This window comes from Bison bison, unplaced genomic scaffold (assembly GCF_000754665.1).
Source record: "Bison bison bison isolate TAMUID 2011002044 unplaced genomic scaffold, Bison_UMD1.0 scf7180017864198, whole genome shotgun sequence".
Classification (NCBI taxonomy): Eukaryota; Metazoa; Chordata; class Mammalia; order Artiodactyla; family Bovidae; genus Bison; species Bison bison.
Window position 1 is genome coordinate 8,457,832 of NW_011494770.1, and position 423 is coordinate 8,458,254.

Here is a 423-nt window from a genome sequence, read left to right on the forward strand (position 1 = left end):
ATACATGTGTTCCCCATCCTGAACCCTCCTCCCCCCTGCCTCCCCATACCATCCCTCTGGGTTGTCCCATTGCACCAGCCCCAAGCATCAGGTATCGTGCATCGAACGTGGACTGGCGACTCGTTTCACACATGATATTATACATGTTTCAATGATTTCTTTTAGGATTTCTTTTAGGATCCTTTTAGGATTGATTTCTTGCAGTTCAAGTGACACTCAAGAGTCTTCTCCAACATCACTGTTCATGTTGAGGTTTGAAATCGAAAAAGCGGTACAAATGAACCTATTTACAAAACAGAAATAAAGTCACAGATACGGAAAACAAACTTATGGTTACCAAGGGGGAAATTATGCGTGCGCGCATGTGTGTGCTCAGTGGTGTTCACTCTTTGCAACCCCATGGACTCTAGCCCACCAGGCTGC